The 13,369-nt window shown below is 34.4% G+C and overlaps 1 long non-coding RNA gene across 1 annotated transcript in view; it reads left to right on the forward strand.

Annotated features, from left to right (window-relative positions):
- The window catches only part of LOC141390488 (uncharacterized), a 238,347-nt gene that overhangs the window by 18,810 nt on the left and 206,168 nt on the right, over window positions 1-13,369 (forward strand). Inside the window, exon 2 of the long non-coding RNA XR_012409378.1 lies at window positions 7,095-7,160. This is a non-coding gene — a long non-coding RNA (uncharacterized lncRNA). The remainder of the gene's footprint in view (window positions 1-7,094; window positions 7,161-13,369) is intronic.

Genomic DNA, 13,369 nt, shown 5'->3' on the forward strand with positions numbered 1-13,369 from the left:
CTATAGTGGTCTATTCTGAACCAGACCTCCATACAAAATTTCGTGAAGATTTGTCCACAGTTGCGGCCTGTAACGTGCGTACAATTTTTAATGAACGGTCGGACGGACACACATCTCAAAATCGCTCTTTCTCTACGATATATAAGGGGTATTATGTGTTAGTGCATTTGTAAGTAACATGCATAAGGAAAAGGGATAGACCCATAGTTCCTTCTAGGGATATGTACACGCAAAAAAAAAAAAAAATCGGCCTCTCTAACATATGTCCCAAACATATTTTGCAGCAAACATATATATGTTTGCAACAGTCCCAAACATAATATATGTTTGGGTCTGCAAACAAATATATGTTTGGGTGGAAATATATATCAGGAATATTGTCAATTATTTCATATTCCATTTCAGAAAAAAAGGATAAATTTTTTTTGCGCTACATCAACGATTTTTGATATGTAGGTTAAGGAAAAAATTCCGAGTACGAATCTGGTCGCGAGCCAATTTTTGGTTGTTGCGGACCAAAGTTATGGCGCTTTTATTTCGCTTTTTAAGAAAGAAAATATTATAAAAACGCTAATTATTTTAATGAGCACAATTGTTACAAAAAAGTTCTCTCGAAGTGACTTCAGCGAGTAGATTGCATAATACCTGCAAAAGGTTACACAGAATTCGCGGAATGTACATAAAATTGATAAATTTTTGAATATAAGTCTACTTTTTTCAAAATTAAGGCCCATTTATTGCTCATAAAATTACATAAAAAATTGTTGTGGATCCAAACTTCACGGCAAATCAAATGAGACTACAATCATACAGATTGGTGTTATAGTTTGGATGTTACAGCCAAAATAATCACATATTTTGATCAAAAAAATAATTTTTTGTTTAAAAAAATATTTTTCACATTCATTATGTAGTAGAAAATATTGTAAAAATTTATAGGAATACTTCCTTCGTTTTGCTTAAATCTCCCAACAAAATAGACGGATTTTGCTTTATTGACATTCATATTAAAGCTTTCCAATTAGGGAAGCTAATTGGGTTGATGGGGATAGCTTTTGAAATGGAAATAGAGGTTAAATAACCCATTTTTATTTATATGCATTTTTAAATACGTGTAAATCGCGTAATTATCAAAATCAGTTTGTCCGCATGTGATTTTCATGTATAGTAATACCGTATCTTTTAATTTGAATATAGTTTTCGAAATTTAATTTGGTGGCTAAGATGTAGCATCGTCTGCATCTTAGTGCCTAAAAACCTATATAACGTCGCTAGCTTGCGCAGAGTGCGTATGCTTTTTGTCCGCATCCGATTTCAGTGTCCACCATAAAAATCTACATCGATATATATATATTTCAAGGCGGTCAACGAAGAACCGTGGATGTAGCATCACAGACTATTTTTTGGGATAAAATGAATGTAGCTCCCTTCTCAGTGAAGATTTCAAATCTCTGTTTCCGCTAAAACAAAGATGCTGTATTAGTTGTTTCATTGCAGTGGAAACGAACCGCAGAAAACGCGATTAAATACGCGATATTTCCAAAAACAATTTTAGGTGATTTTTCTACTTTGGATTTTCTTGTAACTCGCGTTTTAGTGGATGGATTTTCACGGAGAATGATTTATTAGATCCGGAACGTAAAAAACTAAAATGTGCAATCAAGTACGAGGAAATCGAATGACAATTGTAAAAATTAGGCCCGAATAATATGATTTTTAGAAAAATATTCACACAAAATTTCGTCATTTCGATACATATTTCTGTGAAGCTGTGGAGGCTACATTCACGATATACGTATCAAAAAGCTCAGAATCGCAAGTACTATAATCCTATTAAAGCCTTTTTGAAAAATCTGTTTGCGGAACGCGACTAGAAGAAAATGTCAAAAAACACTGTAAATTTGGCTTCAAAATGTCAGCGTCATTTATTGGTAGACGCTGATGAAATTTTGAAAAGTTATACATTAGTGAGATTATCCTTATTTAGTTGGCTTCTACTTTTACTTTGACAGGAAAATCGTGAGAAGTGTGATTTACTCACAAATCGAGAGAAAACAAAAAAAGACACGTTGGCTTCAACCCATTTTTACCCATTTTCTAACATAAATATAGCCACAGCTTCCACGCAAATTAACTTTTGAGGCCAATATTTTTTGCCACGTCCAAAAACATTTCATTTTATCCATAAACATTTAATTTGTATAATATACAATCACAAGTCGCGTGTTCTAAAAGGGTAAACCTTGGCTTCAGCTATGTTAAATTTTCAAAAATATTGGTGATATATATGTTTGGGTGGAAATATATATATATGTTTGGGTGCAAACATATATATGTTTGGGTGCAAACATATATATGTTTGGGTGCAAACATATATATGTTTGGGTGCAAAGATATTTATGTTTGGGTGCAAACAATTTTATGTTTGGGTGGAAACAATTTTATGTTTGGGTGCAAAAAAATACAAACCCAAAAGGCACAAAAAAACAAACACATGCACCAGCGAGCGCTTACTATGAGCAAGGGAGCGTAAAATTCAATGTAAAACACTTTAAAATGTGTGCTCACTTGCTCTCAGTAAGAACTCACTGGCTATCTCCATAGTATACACACAAATGTTGAGGTTGTTTATTGGATGGCAAAAGAACAACAAACACATAGGTACATACAAAATTCCAAAGAAATACATAACACGCTTTAATAAAAGAAAAACTGATTGAAATAATTTGTAAATAGTCACACTTTTAGAAAGAAAAAATATATAGAAACATGGTTGAACGCTTCTCCTTTGTTGTGAAATAAAACAAATTGTCCTCATAGTTGAAATCATAAGCGGGGAATCGGCATCTAGAATCAAATGATTATGTAATGTAATAAATAAATATGGATATGCCATATTTCAAATATACATAAGTATGTATGTAATTACCAATATTAAATGCGATTTCTTCCTTGTCCAATAAAATAATTCCATTCAACTTTCCGATTCAATTATAAAATGTATTGGGCATTTAATTTACTAAAAAGCACAATTTCTTTAAGAAAACACAAAACACTGATTTATTCACTCACTTTACCGCCTTGACTCTACAAAGGCATCTAAAACACTGAAGAAAGAAATAAAATATAATTCAACTCATTTCTTCTTCTCCTCCTAAGTTGGTTAACAACAACAAAACAAGAAACACACGAGTTTGTCGCATACACGCCACCAAAGCCCCCTTCTTCGCTTCTACGTCTTCTATTATACAATACACACAACTCTTCATTATAAAACAGCAATCCACAGCCGCGAGAGCACTGTTATTACTCTCGTTGACAAACATCCTCTCTCCACCCATGAAAAAAATGTTCTAACATAAAAAATATGTTGGTACCCAAACATATCAAATTGAGATATGTTACAAAATGTTGCAAACATATATTTGTTTGGACCCAAACATATTATGTTTGGATCCAAACATTAATTTGTTTGCAACCGGTCCCAAACATATATTTGTTTGGATCCAAACATATTTCTAACATAAATTTTCTGCGTGTATAGAATCACATTCTGAGTCTATTTATGCATGTCCATCTGTCCGTCCGTTCACAACGTACAGGTCGCATTTATTGTCCGATTCAGCTGAAAACTGGGAAATATATTTTTTTAGCAATAGGAAGAACGCTTTTGCTTTTGGTGAAAATCGGATCAGATTTGGATATAGGCCCCATCTATATTTTTGGCCGATTTCACATATTTGCTGCACCAAACACGCTATATACATCCAATTTCGTTTAAAATTTGAATTGGTGACGGAATTCAGCCTAGAAATATATGTGCCTACTTATATCGAAATCGGTTTAGATTTGGATATAGCTCCAATATATATTTTCGGCCGATTTCACGTATTTAATGCACCAAACACCCCAATTTTGATGAATTTTTTAGTGTGTGACGGAGTTCGGTCATTTTGGTCATAACTGTCAAAACCGCAAATTTCCTCACAAAGTCGATACAGTTTTGAATTCTACAGGCGCTAGGCTACAATTTGGTACTAGTGGCAATTCTTACGGAAGTTGGAAAGCAACTAAAACTTTAAGGAAATCCATACATCTATATTAAATAATTTCATTTTTACCAATATTATAAGCAAAATATTTGGCAACTCTTGCAATTTAGAGGAATTTTCATAACTAGAAAAATGAATGATTCAACTTAACTTAAGGCGTTCAAAATAGTCCTTTGTTTCGTAAATTCGCTTAGAATATAACTATTTTTCTCATTTTAAATACGTTTTTTATACCCTCAGCATTTATGCTAACGAGGGTATATACACTTTCATACGGGAAAAATATGCCCTATCGAAATTATGGTTAAGACCCCAAGTATGTTTTGACGAAATGTGTTTCAGACAATTTGGAGTCGATTGAGCAATGTCCGTCCGTCTGTCTGTCTGGCTGGCTGGAGCGCACGATAACTCTCGAACGGATCAACCGATTCGATCTAAAATTTGGCTTTCGTAATATTTTGTCCAAGCTTAGTTTAAGTTCGAAGATGGGTTATATCGGTCCACTCCTTCCGGTACCTCCCCCACAAAAGTTCGAAAATGTTCGGAAATTTTGTACGTACGATAACTCTTGAAGGGAGTAACCGATTTGGTCCATACTTTGCAAATCGTGAAACGTCTACCAGACTTAGATGAGGTTTCAATATGGACTCAATCGGTCCACTCCTTCGGGTACCTCCCACACAAAGTTTGGAATAAGTTCAGTTTAGGACCTGCTCTCGAATCGCTTTGATTTTTGTTTCAGCAACTTGTATTCAATGCCTCCCATACGTCGGTACAAGTTTCATCAGGGGCAAGTCCACACTTCCTGAGAAATAACCTGAAAGTTGCAAAAAACCCCTATGACACCGTGTGAGGTGGTTGGAGCTCACGATAACTCTCGAACGGATCAACCGATTCGATCCAAAAGTTGGCTTTCGTAATATTTTGTCCAAACTTAGTTTAAGTTCGAAGATGGGTAATATCGGTCCACTCCTTCAGGTACTTCCCCCGCAAAAGTTCAAAAATGTTCGGAAAAATTGTTCGTACGGTAACTTTTGAAGTGAGTGGCCGAATTGGTCCATACTTTACACATCCTAATATATCTACCGGATATAGATCAGGTTCAAATATGGACTATATTTGTCCACTCCATCCGGTACCTCCCACACAAAATTTCGGATAAGTTCGCTTTAAGACCTGCAATCGAATCACTTTGATTTTTGTTGAAGCAACTTGCATTCGCTGCCTCAATTACGATGGTAAATTTTTTTTAGGGGCAAGTCCATACTTCTTGAGCAAAAAGTTCGAAGATGGGTCATATCGGTCCACTCCTTCAGGTACTTCCCCCGCAAAAGTTCAAAAATGTTCGGAAAAATTGTTCGTACGGTAACTTTTGAAGGGAGTGGCCGAATTGGTCCATACTTTACACATCCTAATATATCTACCGGATATAGATCAGGTTCAAATATGGACTATATTTGTCCACTCCATCCGGTACCTCCCACACAAAATTTCGGATAAGTTCGCTTTAAGACCTGCAATCGAATCACTTTGATTTTTGTTGAAGCAACTTGCATTCGCTGCCTCAATTACGATGGTAAATTTTTTTTCAGGGGCAAGTCCATACTTCTTGAGCAAACAGCCCGAAAGGTGCCAAAAACCCCTATGGCACCATATGTAGTGGCTTCCATAATGGTTAATGTCGATCCACTCATTTAAGTATCTCCTCCGCAAAACTTTTGATCTTTAATCCTAATCAACATTTTTGTCGGTTCATACATCCAACATTTTAAAACACCCTAAATACATACGTTTTTTGGAAAAAATTGTTTCAATATACACAGGCTGAGGGTATATCTCAATCGTCAAAGTTGATTGATACTTTTTTACTTGTTTTCTTCAAATTTGATTTTTGTCGTTGGGCGCATTCACTGTGAGGTATGGTGTAGGGTATAAATATAACTACCGTTCAGGACAATAAATGAATAGAATATATGTAACTTGCATTAAGGCGTGTTGCATTACAATCCCAGTGTGTTTCTATCGAGACTAAGTCGAAGAAATTGTTGAATCTCGACAAAATAGTCTGCCTTTGTGAATTGAAGAACGATATCTCACATTATGGAGTCCGGGATACTGAAAATAACAAAACTTTTTAATTGAAGACGAAAAATCGATTGTTAAAATACGAGTAAATTATTAATTTGAATTTTATGCCAAATGTGCTATTCATACCATTATTTCGATGCTACCCCACAGCTAATCCCTAGTTATATGTCTGTCATTAAAAGACATAAAAATCAATTTTTTAATGCATATAAACAAAATCATTTAAACCAAATCTAAAGACTTCAATTGAATTCCCTATTCGCATTCTCTCTCTCCCTCTTTCTTATAGGCGTAATAAATGTCTGTATTTTAATCGACCATAATTCCCTTTAAATTAATATTTAACTAACGCTAATGCAAATGTTAATTCAACATCAGAAGTTTATATTATCAGTTTTAAGCTCTATCAATAAACTGAAATTTGTGTGATTATTATTACCCAGTAATATTTGTACATAATTCAATTCCAATGTAAGGCCAATACCCTATAGTGTTGAATAAATATTAAAGCCAAACATGACTGCGCCACAGTAGACAATTTAATAAACCGCAAAAGCGGATAATTGGAATTTGGAAAAAAGACATAAATGTAAAAATTAAAGTGTGAATAGAAGTTAAATATTAAGGATATACATCTTTTAACCTGCATAAAAAGATTTGGAAATTTAACGTGAAGGAATTTATGTTAAGATTGGAAATGTGTGTTAAGATTGCTAGGATTTAGAGAATTATGGGTTCTATTTAAGTTTGTTTCTATAAAAAATGTTCTTCCAAAAATTGTATGATCAAATCACACGAACTCAGCTTGCTTTCCATCTCATCCTACAATAAATAGTTTAATTTCCATAAAAATCCACAACTTTTTTCAATATTGTTGACTGCATGTTATTGTTTTTGACATTATCATCTAACATGTTACATTTATTATTTCTTCTATTGTTTTTTTTTTTACAGCAAATGGCCTCAAACAACAATGAAATAAATATTTGCCAAAAATATGGTCAAATATTTGAATCTATTGTAAGTATGAAGTAAATGCCATTATTTTTGTTAATAATCTACAATAATAGTTTCACTTGAAAGCAGAAATGTCATTTTGCCGCAGCATATTATCAAATTGCAATAATATGGAAATGATGCTGACTGAACAAAAACAATTGTCAAATTCATTCATCCATCAATCAGTCATTCAAAATTGTAACTATTCAAAACATATAATGTGTTCGATAAATTAATGCAAATAAGAATAAACTGTCACAATGGCAACCTTAGGCATACATATATGTGGCGATGTGGGTGGATATATGGGACATTTCAAAAAAAGAAAACATTTTTCAAGGGATGAAAAGTGACTATTGAGTCGAAGTGTAGATTTATATCTGAGTGACTATTGAATCAAAGTTTATATCTTGAAGAACTATTACGAAGTTCAATGCACTTTCTGACATAATGATCCAAAACCTAAATAAAAACCTGCCGGCATCAACTAATATGACAGATAAGAACGATAATCTACGAAATGAGCATCCCATTTGCCCGAAACTTTGCACATCGTAACATTTTTTCCAAAGGCACACCAAGTATTTCCTCAAAAAAAGGCCAAATTTGCTTTTAAGTGAAGTTCAAAGGCTAACGGCTCGATAGCTATAAAAATCCCCTTACTCATTCCTATGTTATGGCATGGGGTGACTACCAAACTTAGACCAAATTCTAATTGGACAATGTCAGCCCATTCATTCATGTATCTTTTTCGCAAAAGTTTAACCTTTGCGCTCAAAATAAATTAAAATGTAAACATAAACTTTAAAATATTTTTTGCTAGGATAAACCATTACTCCACAAAATACGGGTCCCGAAATGTTTCAATATTTATGGTCACTTTTTCTTTGTGGTTCATATAATTTTATACTCTATAATGACTATAAGCCTCGCCCAAGTGGAGTTTTTTTTAATACACTGTGCAACATTTTTAAGGTGATCTTGGGCAAACAATTCGAACTGAGGATTTTTTTAAAGTACAGACCCAAACGACAAGAAACCCTAGATGGGTTTTGTTGTGTCAGATCCAGCTCGGATTTTATGGTCCCATCTAAACCTGGTTAAATATTGAGTTTTGAAAAAAATTCAGGGCTATATCTCTGAAACCAATGCGAATCTTCTTCTGACCTCTGAAGCAAATTTGTAGATAAGAACAAGAATAAAATATTTGGAGAAATAATGAACTCGAAAAACTACATTTATTGTCTCAAATTTCAAAATATATGCAAAAATTCCTCAATTTTTATCCATTTCACACTGTATCTCCAAAACCGTTAATTTTTTCTGAATATTTTCTTTTGCAAAAATATTCCCTGGAATGTAATACACAACTCTTCAGAACATGTCATTGTTGTAAAATGCCTCTATGCCGTTGTTTTCAGTACATTTTTCAACGACCATTTAATAAAAATGTCAATAATGTAGTGAAATCCGAAATGCGAGAATAAACTGTTGGTGTGAACTGTGTTTGAAATGCGTGTTGTAAAAGATATGATACAAAATACCGCTGAAACAACATGAAGCATTTTAGAGTTTCAGAATGTTCTAAAGAATTGTTAAGAACATTATTTGGAAGGTTACTTGGTCCAACTCCCAATAGTTTAGCCGATACTGACCAGAATATCAGCAATTATATAAAATTTTCTATATTTTATAGATTTTGATGCCCTAGATGGAGTTTTTCCTATATGGTCTGTTCAAAGGATAAGTCCTACTAGTTCAGGGCTACAATATTGCCTAAGACAGCAAGGCCATGAGATAAAGGCCCGATAAATGCAAAAAAGTGTAATTTTAACCCGGTTTAGATGCGGTCATAAAATACGAACTGGATCTGACAGGACAAAACCCTACTAGGATTTTTGTAGTCTAAATATGTACTTTCAAAAAATGCACACTAGAAGTTGTTTGCATTTTCAGTGTTGCATAGTGATATTTAAGATTGTGAATTAGGTCCACTCTTTACATATATCATACCAACTCCATAAATGACTCAAACTTTATGAAGAAAACTTCAAAAATATATATTTTTCAGTATGTTTCCACCAATTATTGATATAATAAAAAATATTTTCAAGCAAACGTGGATTTTCAAAATAATTTTTTTTAAATTAATTTCTCGTTAGAGACGAGCTTACTGACCAAGATGCTTTTTGAAAAAGGAAAGCCGACGATACGAACCCACACAATCACCACTGTGTGACATGACATGTTTCGCCTTTGGTTTAGGAAGGTTCCTCAGACACATCGACTGTGGGGCGGCTTCGCTATCCTCTAACTTATTTCCTCTTTCAAACGCAAGTTGTTTTTTTTACAAAGTTGAATTTTTTGTTCAAATCTTTGTATGGCTTTCATGACAAACGCTTAGCGTAGCCTTTGAAAGTTATGAGTTTGGTTCTGAACACTAACACGCCGTGACAACACTTTTTTCCATGTGTTTTTCAAGGACGTGGGTTCGAACCCCAGCCTGGCTCAAGCTGATTTTTATTTTTATTTGAAAATTTTGCCTATTAGGCGAAGGCCATTTTTTATTAATGTTTTAATTAATTTCTCGTTAGAGACGAGCTTATTGACCAAGATGCTTTTTGAAAAAGGAAAGCCGACGATACGAACCCACACAATCACCACTGTGTGACACGACATGTTTCGCCTTTGGTTTAGGAAAGCTCCTCAGACACATCGACTGTGGGGCGGCTTAATTTTTAATTTTTTTATTTGTCTGAATTGTTGTAAAAACAAGTAAGCCAAGGCTATAGTCCGGCGGGGCTGACCATGTAATACCCTACACCTTTACCCCTGGGAATTAGCTTTCCGCATATCAAAATTTCTCCATGGAACAAATAAACTTATTGTAAGAAGTAAATTTGTGGATTCTGGTACCGTATCACACCAAGCTTAAATAATAACATAATAATTGTTTTACAAACATCCCAAAAGGGGCAACGCTCAATGATGTGGAACCCACAGCTTATCTCCGAGTCCGAACGGCTTGTCCCAAGACTCCACTTGTAGAGTAGTTTTACATGACTGAAATACTCAGAAAATGTCGCAAAACTTATTGAAGGATATTTTGCAATCGTTTTGAAAAAAAGGTGCAAAGCGACCCATGCAGCAATGTATGTATAAAAATTCAATTTTTCCATGTAATTTGCAATAATGCAACAACTGGGAATGGGAAAATGTGGTTTTCTATGCAAAACCCAAAAAAACCCCGTTTTCTAGCAGACACGTGATTGCAATTTGCATCAGGGGGGAAGAACAGTAGTTCTATTTCCATATTAGCCTACTTTGCCGGCCTATGCCCTCCAGGAAATAAAGTATAGACCAAAAATATTTTTTTGTATTTTTCATACAAAAGTAATGGTCCATTTGACCCGCCAAATAATATCAGATCATCATCCAAAATTTTAAGCATCTTCTTCTACCTAAACTTTTACCTCGTTCAAAATTTCGTGATTATTGAGCTATAATTGCAAACTTTAGCGTGATTATGATGTGACTACAAACAAATAACTGGATATATTAGGCTGTAACTCTGTTATCTTATCATATACACCAACACAATTGAAATCAATAGCGTTCCTCTTCAAAGTATAGCTTACTTGCCCGGAATGTCTCTTCCAGGAAAAAAGATATAAGCTGTATATTAAAAAAATTTTCACACAAAAGTTTTGGTCCATTTAACCCTCTAAATATTATCTGATCGCCACCTCAAATTGCAAGCTTCTTCTTTGTGATATACTCTTACCTTATTTAAAATTTCGAGGCGATCTGACCATACCAAATTTCGTGACGATCGCTCCATTAGTGCGGCCTGGTTTGATTACAATCTATAATGGAGAGATGGACACACGGACGGACGGACAGACACACATCTCAAAATCGCTTTATCTCGCCGAGATATGAAGATTGGTATACCACATTGGGGGTCTGCGATGAATATTTCGCGGTGTTACATTCATTTTTAAACAAAACTAACTTATAAAACCCTTTCCACATAGTGGTGTAGGGTGTAAATATTTTTCCAATTTTTCATAAGCTTCGTTAGTTTTTCATCAGCGCGGATATTAAAAAAGATTTCTCAGCATGAATTTTTAATAAATATTGTTTTCAATTTCTATTTAGCGTGGATATTTTATTATTTTTTTTAATTTTTCTTTAGCGTGGCTTTTTAAGAACTATTTTTTAAATTTTTCTCAGGTCGGATTTTTTAAAAACAATATTTTAACAATTTTTCTATTCACCCTAGACTATTTTTTAAATTTATATCAACGTGGATTTTTCAAAAAATGTTTTCTTCAAAATTTTATCTGTGTGGGTGCTTTTAAAAATATTCCATTTATCCTAATTTTTTATACCCTCAGCCTTTAGGCTAATGATACGACCAAAAATGTGCCTCATCGAAATAATGGTTTTTTTTGAGACAATTTTGAGTAGATCTAGCAATGTCCGTCCGTCTGTCTGTCTGTCTGGCTGGTGCGCACGATAACTCACGAACGGATCAATCGATTCGGTTCAAATTTTGGGTATCGAAATATTTTGTCCAGATTTGATTTAATTTCGAAGATGGGCCATATAGGTTCACTCCTTCAGGTACCTCCCCCACAAATGTTCAAAATTTGTCGCAAAACTTGTGCGCACGATAACTCTCGAAGGGAGTAACTGATTTGATCCATACGTTGCACGTCGTGAAATTTCTACCAGACTAAGATGAGGTTCCAATATGGACTCAATCGGTCCACTCCATCGAGTACCTCCCACACAAAATTTCGGATAAGTTCAGATTAGTACCTGCTCTCGAATCGCTTTGATTCTTTTTGCAGCAACTTGTATTTACTGCCTCCTATACGACGGTACAAGTTTCATCAGGGGCAAGTCCATACTTCTTGAGAAAATAGCCTGAAAGTTGCAAAAGGCACCTATGACACCGTGTGTAGAGGTTGGAGCGCAAGATAACTCTCAAACGGATCTGCCGATTCGGTCCAAATTTTCCCTTCGTAATATTTTGTCCAAAAATAGTTTAAATTCGAAGATAAGCTATATCGGTCCATTCCTTTAGGTACCTCCCCCACAAAACTTCAAAAATGTTCGGAAAAATTGTGCGCAGGATAACTCTTGAAGGGAGTGACCGATGTAATCCATACTTTGCACATCCTAATATATCTACCAGATATAGATCAGGTTCGAATATGGACTATATTTGTCTACTCCTTCTAGTACCTCTGACACAAAATTTCGGATAAGTTCAGTTTAAGACCTGCTCTAGAATCACTTTGATTTTTGTTGAAGCGATTTGCATTCGCTACCTCCATTACGACGGTAAAAGTTTTTTCAGGAGCAAGTCTATATTTCTTGGGAAAACAGCCCGAAAGGTGTAAAAAACCCCTATGTCACCATATGTGGCGGTCGGAGGGCACGATAACTCTCGAACTGTTCAACCGGTTTGGTCCAACATTTGGTCTTGGGCATATTAAATCCAAACTTAGTTTCATGGCGCACTACCGGTCCACAACTTCCGGTACTTCTCCCCAATATTTAAAAAATGTCACTAAAATGCTGGGACGATAACACTTGAATGGGGCAAACAATTTGGTCCAAACTTTGGATCTCCAAATATTTTGTCAAAATTTAGTTTAACTTCTAAAATGGCCCATATCGTTCCTCCCTAGGGGTACCTCCCCGACTAAGGTTCAACATTTGTGTCTTAGTGCAGTTAATTCCTAATCCACATTTTTGTCGGCAAGTTAAAATGTCTAAAAAGGGCCACAAAATTCTGAAGAGACCTTAAATACATTCGATCTGTCCGTAGTTGAAAATTTCACTTTACATTGGCTGAAGGTATATATCGGTTGGCAAAGTCGACTGACACTTTTTTACTTGTTTTGAAATATATTTTTTCAATTTGTTCTTAGCTAGGATTTTTAATTTTTTCCCAATTTTTCCTTACGTTTGATATGCAAAAAATATTTGTTCAAATTTGCCATAACGCGGCTTTATTAAAATATGTTTAAAAATTTCCTTAGCGTGGATTCTTTAAAATATATATTTCTTTAAATTTTGTTACTAATTGTGGATTTAAAAAATATTACTTTAATTTTGGATATTTTAAAATATATTTTTCTTTAAACTGTAATTGTTTAAAAATATTTTTTTTTTAATATTTGCACTAAGCATGGATTTTTAAAAATATGCTT

This window comes from Musca autumnalis, unplaced genomic scaffold, assembly GCF_047663935.1.
Source record: "Musca autumnalis isolate F117 unplaced genomic scaffold, ASM4766393v1 scaffold_1, whole genome shotgun sequence".
In the NCBI taxonomy this organism is placed as follows: Eukaryota; Metazoa; Arthropoda; class Insecta; order Diptera; family Muscidae; genus Musca; species Musca autumnalis.